The sequence below is a fragment of the Myotis yumanensis genome, unplaced genomic scaffold (genome assembly GCF_028538775.1).
Source record: "Myotis yumanensis isolate MYYU_CA2020_CCGP unplaced genomic scaffold, mMyoYum1.0.hap1 SCAF_2, whole genome shotgun sequence".
Classification (NCBI taxonomy): Eukaryota; Metazoa; Chordata; class Mammalia; order Chiroptera; family Vespertilionidae; genus Myotis; species Myotis yumanensis.
Genome location: NW_027223753.1, coordinates 29,070,455 through 29,085,339, shown reverse-complemented (window position 1 = coordinate 29,085,339; position 14,885 = coordinate 29,070,455). Strand labels below are relative to the sequence as shown.

The following is a 14,885-nucleotide window of genomic DNA, read 5'->3' as shown; positions in this document are numbered from 1 at the left end:
TGTTTAATGAGACCTGCCTCTGAGGGGGGAATTGGGAAGAGGTGAACAACTGTGTGATCTTTTCAATGTGTTCATTTATGCAAAAAGACAGAGTCCGACTATGTACCAGGCATCTTGTATCGCATGTTTTTTATGTCACCTACATCCTTTCTGAAAGAAAGTAAAGTGAAGAAAGAGAGGGAAAAGCACTTAATAAATCTTGATTGAATGAATGAATTGCAAGAGCCAGATGGCATGAGCCTTAAATGAGCAGGAATTTTTCCATGAGGCTGAAGGAATAATGATCTGGGAGTGGCTTTTGAGAGCACAGAAGGCTCTGCCCCTCCTCCTTACTCTGTAGTGGGGAGGATGGCAGCTTCCCTGAAAACAGTTGCTGGGTCCTCAGTTAGGCAGGAATTGGAAGAAGGGCCTCTTACAGGGCTGAATGCTTCTGGAGGGCACCAGGGGAAGATTGAGGAGGGGGCAGTGGGAAGTTGGATCAGGGGAGAGGAAGTAGAGAAGGTTGATAGATGATGAACCAGGGTCTCATTTAGACACTAGCTGAGGATTACGGGGATACTGGGCCCAGTGGGATTAGCTTTTAAATGGTCCTCCAAGCCTGCACTATTAGAGGCTTAATTATGCTAATTCTAATAATCATCAAATAGCTTCTATTTTCAAGAACCTATGATGTAAAGCTCTGGAAAAGCTCTGGTAAAGCTCTTTATGAACACAATTTTATATCATTCTTATAATACTGCCGTAAGTAATATTCCCCTTTTACAGAAGAGGAAGCTGAGGCTTAGAGAGAGAAGTAATTTGCCCAAAACCAAGCAGCTAATAAGTGCCATGGGTAATACTCAGACTAGGTTGGTATGTCTCCAAATGCCAGGCTGCCTAGCAGCTGATCTGTGCTGACTGGGGCCAGTTCAGCTGGTCTGTCCTGGCTGTGGCCTTTGCGGCACTGGCAGCATAAGGAGAGTCCTTGGAAACCTAGAGGTGTCCGTGATACACACCTATGCAACTCCAATCCTCTGGCCAGAGCCCCCCACAACACTTCTGAATCATATTGCCTACATCGCCTGGAACCCGCATGGACTCTACTCATCTTCCACACAGGGCTGGGGGCCCAGAGAAATACGTAAGCATGATTATATGTGGGAGAAACAGAGCTCTGTGAAATGTCTACCAAACAACCCAGATCTGGACGACGGGCCAGGGCAGGCTGCCCCAAAGAAATAGCGCTTGAGCCAAAAGTGAAGAATGAGCTAAAAACTGAAGTGGGCAGGGTGGGAAAGTCCTCCAAAAAGAATGGTGCAAAGCTGGGTGGTTGGGGGTGGGGGCACATGTGTATTTGAGGAATTGAAAGGAAGCTGGAGGGAATGCAGAAGGGAGTGTAATGCTAAATGATGATGGAAGGTAGGTAAGGGGAGGCCATTTAAGGAATTAGCTCTTTATCCCAGGAGCAATGGGAAGTCAGTAGAGGGTTTTGAATGGGAGTGATATGGTAAGACAGGAGAAGGGCAGAGCTATGCAGTAAGATCAGTTAGGCGTTCCTGCAGGAGTCCAGATAAGAGGTACTAATAGGGGTTTGAAACATGTTGGTCAATGATGTGGACCAGCAACTCACTACCAACAGGTAGAAGAGTCCCTGGACCTCATCAGACTCAGCTTGGATGAGCGGATTTATGTGAAAATGAGAAATGACAGAGAGCCTTGAGGTAGATCACCTGCTTATGGTCAACATTTAAATATGGTATTAGAAGATATGGAAGAAACTGTGACTACTACAGAAATTGATGAAGAAACATATGAAGAGATATAAAAATCAACAAAATGGCATGTTCCAATGCTCTTTGTGGGGGGATGGTGTACTAGTTGCCCCTCCATTGAGAGTTGGCTGAAACAAATAATTTATCTTGCATGGAAATTAGGAGACTTTGTACGAGTGTTTCTTTAAATGTAGAAGATATTGAAAAGAGAAACCTGCGTAAATTTTGATATTAAGAAATGAGTAAGGCCGAAACCGGTTTGGCTCAGTGGATAGAGCGTCGGCCTGCGGACTGAAAGGTCCCAGGTTCGATTCCGGTCAAGGGCATGTACCTGGGTTGCGGGCACATCCCCAGTGGGAGATGTGCAGGAGGCAGCTGGTCGATGTTTCTCTCTCATCGATGTTTCTAGCTCTCTATCTCTCTCCCTTCCTCTCTGTAAAAAATCAATAAAATATATTAAAAAAAAAACAAACAAAAAAAAGAAATGAGTAAGGAATCTTCCACTCCTGAAATGAGTTGATTTGCAGATAACTCACAAATTCTTAAGTTAAATGGCACTTTCATGTTTCTCCAATCCTTCCAGTAAATGTGATCACCAAGATGCAGCCCTCTTTTTTAGGAGTTGATTTGCTCTACTGATTTTTTCCCCCAGACAATTTCTGAATTTTTAAATTTGAATTATATGTCTCCTTTTTTGATTTTTTTTAAATGCAAAAAAAAAGGAGGTAATAATAGCTTGGACCAGCAAGGCATCAGTAGAGGTGAAGAGAAGGGGGTAGAAGAAAGAGATGCTTTGGAGGTAAAATTAACAGGATTTGGTGATGGTTCCTAGTATTCTGGCTTGCCTATTAGGTGGCAAATTCACTGAGACAGAGAAGAGTGAAAGCTTCACAGAGTGTGATCATGAGTTAGGTCTTGGGCACGTTGGGATTGAAGTGCCATTGAGACACTGAGGTAGAGAGGTTTACTAGGTAGTGGGCTAGGCTCCTGTTGGTCAGGAGCTTAGATAGGAAGTTCTCCAGGATGGAGACATAAAGGTGTGAATCATCACCAAATGGATTGCAATCAAAGTTGTAGGCATGGATGAGATCACCAGGGGAAAAGTCCACAGTGAGTGAGAGCAAAGGCCTAGGAATGGGCCTTGAAGAGCATGAGTATTTAATGACTGAATGGAGGAGGATGGCCCTGCAAAGGAGACGGAGAAAGAGACCAACCAGGAGAATATGGTGCCAAAGGGGTCAAAGAAGATAGTGTTTTAAGAATGAAGTAATCAGCCCAGCTGGCATGGCTCAATGGTTGAGCATCAACCTATGAACCAAGAGGTCACCGGTTCGATTCCCTGTCAGGGCACATGCCTGGTTGCAGGTTCAATCCCTGGTTGGGGGCATGCAGGAGGCTGCCAATCGATGATTCTCATCATTGATGTTTCAATCCCTCTCTCCCTCTCCCTTCCTCTCTGAAATCAATAATATATATATATTTTTTAACTGAAGTAATCAAAAGATCTAACAGATGAATACTGGGGAAAATATCCCATCCAATTTTGAGACATGGAAGTCATAGCTCAAACATCGTGTTTCAGGGGAGCTGTGAGAGGTGAAAGCCAAATCCAAATGAATGTTGGAGTGAGTAGGAATGCCATATAGCCAAGAGCGGGGAAGGAAGCTGGGGTTAAGGTTGCAGGGAGCAGAAAGATGGGAAGAATCCAATTGAGAGGGTGGGATCCAGTGCTCAGAGAGGGAGGGGATTCTGGATAGAGTGAGGTGCCTGAGAAGCAGAGGGGCTAGGAATCAAGGCTAGGCAGGAGCACTGGCCTGAGGTAGGAGGAGGGGTGCTTTCTTTAATGCATCGGGAGAGAGGACAGATGTAGGGAGACGTGTGAAGGTGCTAGTGGGTAATTGGGGGAGCTCCTGTCTAGTGGCTGAATCCTATCTATAACGGAAGGGGCAAGATCACCTGTGCCAGGGAGGAAATGGAGGCGTAAAGAGGATGGGGAAGGTTAGAAACAGCCATTGCAGAGAGTAGGGTTCCAAGCTGACTGGAGAAATGTGTCCAGGGCCCAGCTGCAGTCAATGGCTATGGGTTATGGGAACATCAATCTGACCTGTGGAGTCACTTGGCTGCTGGCGCATGGCACTAAAAGGCAGACAGGGGGCTCATCTGCGGCTGGGGACTTGCCAGACAAATATGATCAAAAGGCAGAAAGGCAAAGGGGCTTGGGATAGTGACAAGCAAATTATTAAAATGTTGGGCCTTGGCATCTAAGTTAGACAAACAGGAAGAAAAGGGAAAGAAGGAGAGAGCTGATACATTAGGAGAACACAGAGAGGTCAACAGGGAAGAAGCCTGATGAGACTGAACACTCACCTTGAGGGTGCATGAGTAAGGTGCGAGCAGCAAAGGAGTGGTTAGGGCTGGGACAAGGCCCAGTGTGTGATGGTAAGAATGAGGTGCCCAAGCGGCCCCTAGGAGATGGCCATGGTGATGAGGAGCTCAAGGTCTGCCTTCTCTGGCACGGAAGTAACCCAGGCACGTGGCAGGAAGTAGCAAAGGCCACTGAGAAGTTCAATAAGCTGAAAACATACTAGTAGGCACAGTCATTAGATCTGGCAAAACAGAGGTGAATAGTCATTATGTCAAGAGCAATTTCAGTGGAGAGTTGGTCCCAAAAGCCGGTTGTAGTGGGCTGCGTGTGAGCAGGAGATGGAAGAGTGGAGGCTTCATCTATAAACAGCTCTTGGATTTGTTGTGAGAAGAGCTGAGAAATGTTCAGTCTCTCCCACTCGGGGGCGGAGGGGGGGGCGGTGAGGGAGGGTCAGGGAAGCAGATTATTTTCTAGGATGAGAAAGAATTAAGAATAACTATGAGCCTATGGGAATGATAAAGCAAAGGGGATGGGAGGGGTGAGGGGAGAGAAGCGAAGTCCTGGAGGAGCCAAAGCACCCTGGGGATCCGTGCCCACTACTGCGGGGCACATCCTCCTGGGAACCAGGAGGGAGATGGCGAGGAAGGCTAGGTCGTGGTGGTTTGGTAGTGGGGGATGAGGAAGCCCCCCCCCGGCCCCCCCGCAGCTTCTGTTTGCTCAGAGAAGCTGGGGCTGAAGTCCCCAGCAAGAGTGTTCTATTGAGAAATTAACCTGGGCCTCATCCCCAACCCCCACTGACTCATCAGGAAGGAATGAAAGGGCTTTTGTGTTCTGAGGCCATTTTTTCTCCCACCCCACACCTGAGAAGGTAAACAGACTGTTTTCCTTTCTGGTGTCAGAGTGCCTTCTGACTGGCTAAGAGGGAGAACCACTTAGGGAGCTGCCCCTCCAGCATGGAAGTGAGGGGCGGAACAGGTACTCCCATCCCCCCCTGAAACGGGCCCCCACGGACGTGGCTGTGTGTCACTACAGGTGCCAAAGACTAAGGGCTGCAACTTTGCTGGTCTATAGGGGAGGCTCTTTTGAAAGAGCCTGGGATGGAAAGAATGGGGAGTCCCCTTCCCAAGGACTGGGGGACAAATAGTGGAAGCCCCAGGGTGGTGACAGCGAATGTCTGCAAAAGCGGTCCCAAAAGGACCTCAGCCTTTGCCTATAAGACTGTGCAGCACAGACCAACCACCTCTGGGACTGTGCGAGCCCCTGGAGTTCTTGGACAATTGATGGGAGTTGAAGGAGGGCTGTGAGTGATATGGAATTCTTACTGATCTGGTTAGGGTAAGGACTCAAGCTGAATTTAATTTGATTTAGAGCAACTAAGATGTATTTCCATCATGGGTTTGAGCAGAGTGTCCAATGGGCCAGGACCTGGACAAAGGGTGAACAGTGAGGGGGAGCTGACATCTGGCTCTCCCCTCACCCTGCACCCTGGGGCCAGAACACGGCAGACACAGAACTACCACGTGGTACCATTTGGCCTTCACAGATGAGCACAAGGACATCCCTCCCCGCAGGCCCAGGAGCAGGGCAGCAGGGCAGACCCACATGGACCCTGTGCTCGGAGCTGGGCAGTCTGGACAGACCTGGACCTCTCCTTCCGTGGCTGTTATGCACTCACACTTGAGATTCTTGTCTGTGTGGACCGGAGCCTGGGCCTCTATTTTTTTTTTTAACCTCAGGTCTTATGTCCAATTCCTGGTGCTGGGCATGCTGAGAAAGTGAGCACAGAAAGGGAACATCTACCTGTTCATTCTTTTAAATATGTGTCGTGCACCTATTGTGTGTCTGGTTCCCATGCTGGCCACTGGGATATGGCAGTGGGCAAGGCAGGCTCGTTCCTCCTGCAACCAAGGAACCCACAGTCTGGGGTGGGGGACAGACATAGGTATAGGTAGGGGTGATACCTAATGCTTAGAGCTTCAGCAGGTAAGCCCCAACACAGCCAGGGGTTAGGGATAGCTTCCTGGAGGAGGTGATGGTTCTAAAACCCACTCAGGTAGAGCAGGTCTTGCCCTAGCTGGTTTGGCTCAGTGGATAGAGCGTCGACCTGCAGACCGAAGGGTCCCAGGTTCCATTCCAGTCAAGGGCACATACCTGGGTTGCAGTCTCGGTCCAACGTGCAGGAGGCAGCCAATCAATGATTCCCTCTCATCATTGACATTTCTATCTCTCTCCTCCTCTCCCTTCCTCTCTGAAATCAATTAAAAATATATAATTTTTTTAAAAAGATAGAGCAGGTCTTAAGAGGTGCTTTTCTATGATTATGTGCAAGAGATTTTATGACCAACTTGGTTTTGTGTGGTCCAAAACCCCAAAGTCAGAAACTCTTTGTCTCTGTCTCTCTCCCTCTACCGCTCTTTCTCTTTCCCTCTCCCAACCACCTCTGGGGCTCCTTCCTCCGTCTGATGTATTCCTCACAGAGCTACATGGTCTCTAGGGACGCAGGAGAGATGGTATTTCTGGCCCAGAGACTGAATGAATGAGGATGCCACTGCCTGAGATGGGGTCAATTAAAGACCAGCGGCTCTAGGTGGAAGAGAGAGTGAATTCTGTTTACCTGAGGGATATGCAGAGAGTGGTATGAAAAAGGTTCTTGGTTACGTGGGTCCTGAGCTCAGAGGAGGGGCCCAGACTAGAGATAGAGATTTGGAAGTTAGTATTTGGTTGGTGGTGCTTGAGATGGTCCAGGGAGAAGGGACAGGGAGAGAAGGGACAGGATAGGACAGACCCCAGGAGGAGCAGGAGATGGTACAGGGGATTGAGGAAGGGTGGCCATCGCGGAAAGTCCAGGCCATCAAGCCAAGGGGAAGGATTGTTTTCACAAGTCAGCAATGAGCTGGCATAATTGGCTGAAAAGAATACTTTTCTAAATTGGGGGGAGGGGTGGAGAAGGAAGCCCCAAACAAAAACCTAGACCCGCCCTAAATTCTGAAACACCTACATTATGGCAAAAATGTATAAAGCTGCATAACATTCTTAATACCTCCTCCACAGTACACCAAAATGACCAATGGGCAAAAAACCACTGACTAGGAATATTCATTTTTGATCCGTTTGTCATCAGGATCTAATTGTTCGCCCAGAATCACTGGAGTCAGTCCCATCCCCTTCTTACACACCAGGGGGCGCAGACACACTGTTTCTGAATCCAAGTCCCGGCAAAAGCAGGCAGTGATTACCAGAACTTGACCTCTCAGCTGAATCCTTAGGCCCCACCTTCACCCCTGCCCTGCACCTGTGAACCCTGAATCCAGGTGCTTCAACAATCCTCAAACTTTATTTCTCATCTGACTCCCAAACTCATAGAGGTATCAGAGAGGCCCTGCAGAAAATCAGGTACTCCACAGGGGTCCTCACCTGACCTATGGCAGTACAGGTAGGTCCCCCATCTTTCATGAGAGGGGTGGGCAAGAGAGGGCAGTTGTGGTTTTGGCTAACTTTTACATGGTGGTGGTACGGACTGGGAAGGTGGGTTTGAAGCTGAGGGCTTTGCTGCCGAGGTGTGGCTCTAGCTTTGGAGTTCACCCAAGTCCCTAGGAGTTAGGGCTCAGAATAAATCTTCAGGTACATGATCGGTTTAGCCCAGACATTTATAGGGTCCGCATATGAGTTTGGTATGAGGAGTCAGAAACTCAATACCAAGGTTTATATCAAGTTTGGAGGATATTATCAAGTCTTGAACTCAAGGGCTAATTCAAGACTTGATTCAGGCTCACAGCTGAAATTGATATAAATATTGGGGTATTGGCCAGCCTGAGGTGGGGTTGACATCTGATCAGAGAAGTAGAGGGTGAGTATGGAGACGAAGTGGATTTGCATGGAGTTTCTGCAAAGCCAGTCTCATTAATCTTGGGTTCCAAGATGATTATTATTAGAGTTGGGTCAAGTTAGGGTCCGAAATGGTCCCAAGGATGGGTGGGGTTTGGGGTCAGTATTTGTTAGGTCCTTTTCTGGTGACCCAATCTCAATTCAGGAATTGGGCATCCCAGCTCAGAAAGTGTCGGCGTTGACCTGGGATTGGGATTGGAGTTTTATGTAAGGTTTGGGGTTCAGAAGAGAGCACTGGGGTTCATAACAAGGTAGCTATTGGACTTTAGGGTTCATCTAGGAATGGGGGGTTCAGTATTGGTACCAGGGTTGGTGCTATTGTCACTATCAAGCTTAAAGCTCAGGTTGTGAGAGGTGATCAGGAGATTTAGAGTCAGAATTGGTATTTGGGCTCCATATGGGGCTTCAGATTTAAATCACTGCTTGAGCCAATTTCAGATTCAGGGGTTTGAACTCAATATTGAGTTGGGGGGTGGGTCAGGGCTCAATATTCGATTTGTATCAGTATGGGGAGGGCGTGGGGTAGTATCAGATTCATATTGGGCCTGGGAACCACTCATAGGATCTGGACCTCGTATGGGAGTTTGGGTCTGTACGTGCTCATTTTTGGGGTTCCGGTTCCATACCGGGAGTTCCAGTCGTTTGCACCCAGGGTTGGGCTGCGGCCTCGCCGGGCCTACTTGGCTCCGCGGTTCTCCGAGCGAGAGTGCACGAGGGGAGGGGCGGCGCCGGGCACGAGCACGGCAGGGCAGGGGCGCGGGCGCGGCGCGAGCGGGGGCGCGCGGCTGGAGCTGGCGCGGGAGCGGCGGGAGCGCTGGCGGTGGCGGCGGCGGCCGAGGCGGCGGCTCCAGCTCCGGCTCTAGCTCGGGTGGCGGTGGCGGGAGTGGGACCCGGGGGCGGCGGCGGCGGCGGAGGCAGAAGAGGAGAGAGAGCAGCAGCCTCAGCGGCTTGTGGGGGACATGCGGACCGACGGCCCCTGGAGAGGCGGTGAGTGACCCCCCCAGCCCCCCGACAGTCCCCTCCGCATTTGTTCCTGCCCCACAGCCCCCGCCCTCTTCCCGCGTCCACCCAGCGGAGCTGGTGGCGGTCCCGGGGGGCTTGGGGCGCCGCTGAGGCCGGGCCGCGCCCCCACCTGCCGCGCCCGCAGCCTCTGCTCGTTCCCCCCTCACCCGGCGACTCCTCGCGCTCACCCCCCATCCCCCGCCCGCGGCAGACGCGCCCCCCCACCGCCGCCGGCTGGCCGGCTCCTCGTCGCCCTCCCCCGCCTCTCCCGGCCTCCCCGCCGCACCTGAGCCGCAGCCCGCGCCCCCCCCCAGTGCAAAGTTTCCCTTTTGCATTGGTGCTCCCCCTCCTCCGCCCCGCCCCGCCGCCCCCCTCCCGCGGCGCGGACGCGCTCTGGGGGCGGCCCTCCGCCTCCCCCGACCACCCTGGCCCCGGGTGGGTCCAGGCCGCGCCCCCGCCGCACCGGCGCCCCCTCCCAGCCGGCAGGGGATCCGCAGCGACGCGTCCCCGTCTCGCTCGCTCGCGGCCCTGGCGCACGTGCGGTCCCGGGGTGCGCCAGGCGCGAGTTTGGAACCCTCACCCCCCTCGGTCGCCAGCGCGGGCTGGGGAGGGGCCGGGGCGGGCTGTCCCCACCCCCACCCCGTGCCGGGTCCAGAAGGCCCTGGAGCGACCTGCCCCGGGAGGACGTGTCCACTCGCACCCTCTCCGGAAAGTTCACTCAGTCGCCCGCGTCCCGTCCCGTCCGGTCCCGTCCCGTCCCGGTGTGCCCCAGTCCTCATCGCGGTGCCCACGTTTATCTCCGCTTCTTTCTCACTCTCCTTGTGTGTCCCGGGCTCTATCTCTGCCCTTCAACATCTCTGTATCTCTGTCTCCCTGTGTCACTGCCTCCCAAATTCCCCTCCCCTTCCCTCCCACCCCCCCCAACTCCCCATCCCCCGCCGCAATCTCAGGGTCTGTCTCTGCTCTCCCTCCTCGGTCTCTGTTCTCTCCTCCCGGGTCTCTGTGTTCCTCCTCGGGGCTCGCTGGGGCCCCCACCCCCACCTCTGAGTCTCCCTTCCTGGGTCTCTCTGTCTGGTCTCTCCCTGGTCTCTTGGCGTCTCCGCATTCCTCTGCTAGGCCCCCTCCCCATTTCTGTGGAATGCTGCCCCTCTGGTTCTTCCATCCCAGGGTGGGGGAAGGGCCGGCCTTTCTCCCCATTTCAACATTCCCCCAACACTCCAGTGCAGGGCCCCTCGGTGGGTGGAACAGGTTGGGGAGTGGGAGCCCTGCCCCTGTGTGAGCGGGGAATGGAAGGGAGGCTGCCGGTGTGAGGGGATCCTCTGGATTCCCCGGGGGACAGCGACGCAGAGCTTGGGCGGCCGGACTGCTGAGTGTTGGTGATTAAGGCTCCACTTTGGCTTCTGAACAGACAAGGGCAGGGATCCAGAGTGACCCTGTGCGGGATCTGGCTGGAGAATCCAGGAAGTGCCCTGGGGTGAGAGGCTGGAAAAGGAGCCCCGTGGTGCTTCCAGGGGGGTCTTGGATAGTGAGGGATCCCCTGAGAAGGAAAAGGGTCTGCGGAGGGATTCTTTGGGAGGCAGCAGGGATCTGATGTGATCTAGAGGAGGGTTCTGGCAGGAAATCTCGGGAAATTCTATGCTTGGCTCCTTATTAACTCTTGCTTCAAGAGAGCAAGAAAATCCCGGTTTTTCACTGATTATATGTACAAACCTAGGACTTCAAGAAGCAGCAGGTGTAACTCCCCAAGCACAGCTCCCCACATCCGCAGCCCCAGGCACAGGCCACACACTCACACCCCCTCATCTCCACGCTCAGCTCACTCCACTTACACATCCATTTGCCTACCTGCCCTCACACTTGCACACTTGGGCCTGCATGGCAGCCAGAGAGCAGAAATCTGCTGTGCTTGCATGCCCTGCACCAACCACTTCATGCTTGTGCTCTCACAGCACCACCGTGCACACCCAGGGAGGGGCGTGTGCACACTCACAGTCTTGTGCATCCTCGTGCCCACTTTCTTGCACATTTTTGCTTGCTCAACGTCCTCATCATTTGAAATGTCTCTGTAGTCGTGTTTTCTTTTCCATGTATTCTTCCTCTTTCCTCTTTTCTTCCCTTTAACAAGGAAGTTGTTTTGATATCATTCCTTCCTTCCTCCCTGTCTTTCTCCCCCCAGCAGCTCCTGACCTTCTCTCTGTCCAGCTTTGTGCACCCTGTGAGGTGGATGTGGTATCGGGACTTCTAAGAGAGGAGGCTGGATCTGAGTGGTGGTGAAGCAGGGGTTGTTTTTTGGGGGCGCAGGGGGGTATAGTAAGCGGAGACTGGCTAAAATTTGTCTTGGAAATTGTATTGGAATGCAACAAAACGCTGGCCCTGGCAATCTGTGCTCCCCTCACTCTCCCCTCTCACCCTAACTGTGCAGTCCATTACTGAGGGCCCTTGGTCAGGGGCAGGTGGGAGCTAGAGCTTCTCCACAGAGGCTGTGACACACAATATAGCTCTTTCACTTTCTGACTTGAGGCCTTGAGGAGCTCATTTCCTCCCTAAGGCTCAGTTTTACCCCCTGTAAAATGGGGCAGCTAATCCAAGGCTGTTGTGAGAATCCAAGGGAACTGGATGATAGTTCAGTCAGCAGCAGTGGCATTTGCTTCCATTGTGATTATGACACTGCTGTGTGCTTGGGCCAGGCTTGCAGCCAGGGTCTTGCCCTTGAGAAGCTCATGGTCCCTGGGGGAACAGATTGCATCATGGGAATGTAGAGCAATTCAGTAACCTCTTATTGATTGCTAACTGTGTGCCAAACTCTGGGCTAGGCACTTTCAGCCAGGCTGCTTCGCTTCCTATGGGACTAACAGCTGTGTAGAAGAGGCAGCCCACCACCCCTTAGGAGCTACTGAGATTGAGCTCATCGTGAGTTCACCTAAAGCAACTTAAATTCTGAGCTGAGATTAGAAAGTTGGGGGTATTTAACATGGAAAGCAGAGGGGAGAGTCCAGAGGCCAAAGTGAGATAAGTCCCAGAGGAGACCAAGAAGGGGCTATCTGAATTGGGTTTTGAGAGATGAGTAGGAGTTTTCCAATTGAAGAAAGGGCATTCCAGACAGGAAAAAACAGTACAAGTGAAGACTCAGAGGTCTTGTTATTTGTGGGGTATCAGAGATATAGTGGATCACAGAGGGCCTTGAATGCCCGCTTAAGTAGCTGTGACTTTATTCTGAGAACACAGAAGGGAGACCCAAAGGATTAAAGCCTAGGAGTGGGAGGTGCGGAGTGTGTTATGATCAGATTTGTTTCTGGAAGAGGATTCTGTGGTTATGGGAAATGGATGAAGGTAGGATGCGCAGTGAGGAGGAGGAGGGTTCAGGTAAGTCAGGTGAGAGGATGGTGGCTTGGATAGGGCAGTGGCATGGAGCCATTTAGAAGGCACATTTATTAAGACAGGATGATTTGTTGGATGTGGGGTGAGGAAGAGGAAGGGGTCCAGGTTCCTGGAAGTGAAAAGTGGGGCCTTCACAGAGCTAGGGATTTAGGAGGAGAGGTAGATTTGGAAGGCAGATAATGAGCTCAGGGTTGGACGCATTGCTTTGAGATGCAGCATTTGAGGTTGGGGCAGGGTGGGCGGACCTCCAGCAGGGGGTTGCGTGTGAGCATCTGGAGTTCGAGAGAGAAGTCTAGGCCTGTGAAAGGATGGAGTTATGTGAGTGTAGAGCTGTGCTCATCAAGAGAAGACAACCTCAGTGGTTAAGAGCACAGACTCTGGTTTCTAACTGCTGGGGTTCAACTCCACTTAGTAGCAGTGTAACTTTGAGCAAGCTTAACATCTCTGAGTCAGTTTTCTCATTTGTCAACTGTGTGTAATAAAATTCGGTGCCGTATAGGGTTGTTGTGAGGATTAAAGTTAATGTGCTGCAAGTGCTTAGGATAGGGCCTGGCATCTAGTAAGCACCAGGTCAGTGTTAGCCATTGTTATTGTGATCAACATGGGTGGTACACACCCACCTCCGTCAGAATGAGGGGCCTTTACAAACCACCTTGTTATGGTGAGGGCACCTGCTCATCTAAAGTAGCTGCAATTCTGAGCTTAGGCTAGCAAGTTGGGGGAGCTCAACAAAAGGGAGTGCCCAGCTCTCATCCCTCATCGTGTTTATGCGATGGTGTGTGCTGCTCAGGTATTTTTGGTCTACAGATGGGCCCGTGTGGGGAGACTAGAGGAAGAAGCCCTGGAGAAGAGACCCTATGTTTGGGGTGGATGGAGGGGATTCTCAGAAGGGGCAGACTCAGCATGTTCACGTGTCCATTTCCCTCACCCCGCCTGAACCCTGGGTATCTAGTGAGGTTCTTTATTCCCACATCTGCCTCTGAGGTTCAGATGCACCAGTATTTTGTGTGTCCCCAACCTCCAGATCTGAAAAGGATGGTTCTTGCTCCTTAGCCGTGTTGTAGCTGCTGCATCCAGGAACTGTTCCTGGTGCAGCCGAAGGGGTTGCCCGAGGGTTGCTCTGGGGGGGCATCTGTGCTTCTCTGCATTTCAACGTGTTCCTGGTCCCGCTGCCAGGCCACGACGAAGAGCCCTGCTGGGGGCCAGCCCCAGGTTGCTGCCAAGGCCTTCTTACCTGATCTTGGTCCTGGCCACCAACCTCAGCCCTTCTGAGGCCTTTCTGGATGCCAATCAGAGATATCTAACCTGTTTCCGGTACCAGTCAGGTTCTTTCTAAGTAGCTTTCTAGTTGATCTTCTGGGTGTATCCAGTAGTTCTGATTGTTCTGGGCTTATCTTAGGTTGAGTCTCTAGAGTAATTCTGGTGAAGCGGAGGGGTGATTCTGATTGTCTAGGTGGGTTGGGGGCCAGTTTGATCCTGGACTGGTGTGGTTCCAGGTGCTGTTGAATCCTGCCCTGATGCCAGTCTGTGTGCTCTAAGGTCTTTCCAAATGCCTGTTTCATCTGTTCTCTGACCGCCTTTGGCCATTTGGAGCAAATACCTTTTTCCAGGTGTGGCTCCTGCTCAGTTAAGGTCCCATCTGTGGACACCAGCCCCAGCCTCCTGGTGTGGCCATGGAAGTGGCAGTATTGCCAGCTGGCTTGGGGGTGCGGGGGTGGGGATCAGATCCTCCCTGTTCTCGCCTGGGACTCTGTTCCTCTGCCCCAGGGTCCCTGAGCAGCGGTAGAGCCAACAGCCTCACATCTGGCACTGTGAGGCCCCGCTGGCGTCCCCGGACAAATGGGCCTTTGAGTTTCGGACACTGGAAGCTGGTTTGTCTGGCCAGACCCGCCTGACGGCCTGTGTGCTAGGAGCAGTGGCCAAAGGGAACTTTGTGGAGAAACTCAATGGTCTGGGGGAGGGGAGCCATCCTGAGTGAGTCCCAGGACTATTGGTTCTTGGGGGCTGGGGGTGATGGAGGCAGGAGAGGATGAGGCCCACAGGGTCAGCGCAGATGGTACTGGGCTGGTGAGTCTTCCATCAGTGAGGACATCTCCCACGTTGGCAAAGGTGGTCAGTCTCAAGTGAGGGCGATTCCCAGACACAGGAGGCTGGCCCGAGCTGGTGAGGACCCCCTCCCTGAGCCCCATTCCGTGTGTCGGCTTTGGGAGGAACTAAGATGGCATTGCTGTGGGGCGGGGATCCATGTGCATGTGGGGGCGGGAGGTTGGGGATAAGCCTGTTTCGAGGTGTAGCTTGTGTCTAATGGGCACCAGCGGTGCCAAGTCGCTGAGCTGTGGTGAGATGGTGATGAGATGGAGTGGGCGTGCCTGGCCCCTACCCCCACCCAGGATGGTGCCCACACTGGTGGAGGCTCAGTAATGGTTCTAGAAGGAAGGGGCCGGGCTTTGTTGCTGTATGTGTGCCAGTGGAGGAGGCATCCAGGGCACGCCTTCATTTTAAAA

The 14,885-nt window shown here is 52.4% G+C and overlaps 1 protein-coding gene and 1 pseudogene across 6 annotated transcripts in view; both read left to right on the top strand.

Moving 5' to 3' along the window:
* The first annotated feature begins 1,577 nt into the window (after nt 1-1,577).
* On the top strand, nt 1,578-1,883 carry LOC139002382 (U6 snRNA-associated Sm-like protein LSm3 pseudogene; annotated as a pseudogene).
* A 6,980-nt stretch (nt 1,884-8,863) lies between these two features.
* PTPRF (protein tyrosine phosphatase receptor type F) overlaps nt 8,864-14,885 on the top strand; it is an 82,187-nt gene continuing 76,165 nt past the window's right edge. For 4 of the 6 annotated variants that reach the window (XM_070404951.1, XM_070404947.1, XM_070404950.1 and 1 more), the window contains exon 1: nt 8,864-8,988. The gene's annotated coding sequence lies outside the window, so the exon portion shown is untranslated. The remainder of the gene's footprint in view (nt 8,989-14,885) is intronic. The other 2 variants (XM_070404949.1, XM_070404948.1) reach the window with 1 other exon arrangement.